Here is a 484-nt window from a genome sequence, read left to right as displayed (position 1 = left end):
AAAGGGGGAAAACGGATAAGCTTTTGAAAAGCTAAATTAAACCACATTTATTTTTACAACATATTTTTTAATCATTTTTTTCTAAGATATTTGTGTAAATGATATAGTGAAGAACAAAAAAAGTAAAATCATATGTTTACAGTTCATCTTGTTTTAATTCTAAATTAAAATCTCAACAGCAATGTTGTTGCAATTACTTAAAAAGTTTATTATCATTTCTAATTAATATAAAAAAAGTCACGTTGTTAATAATTCTTTGTTGTTGTTTTTTTTTTATCTTTCATTTACAAGTTATTCAAGAAAACCATCTTGAGAGACCCATTCTGATAGAAATTCTGTTTCTGGTGATTTTAAAATTTTCATGTGTTTTTTTTATGATGGAGAATATATTAAAAATGAATCTTGAAATTGCTTTTCTGATTATTTTTAATTGAATTTGTTGTGAATCCTGAGTCGATGGAAAAAAATGCCCTTTGGAAAAGCT

The sequence above is a fragment of the Oryzias melastigma genome, linkage group LG11, assembly GCF_002922805.2.
Source record: "Oryzias melastigma strain HK-1 linkage group LG11, ASM292280v2, whole genome shotgun sequence".
NCBI classification, from domain to species: domain Eukaryota; kingdom Metazoa; phylum Chordata; class Actinopteri; order Beloniformes; family Adrianichthyidae; genus Oryzias; species Oryzias melastigma.
Note: the sequence above shows the minus strand (reverse complement) of the source record.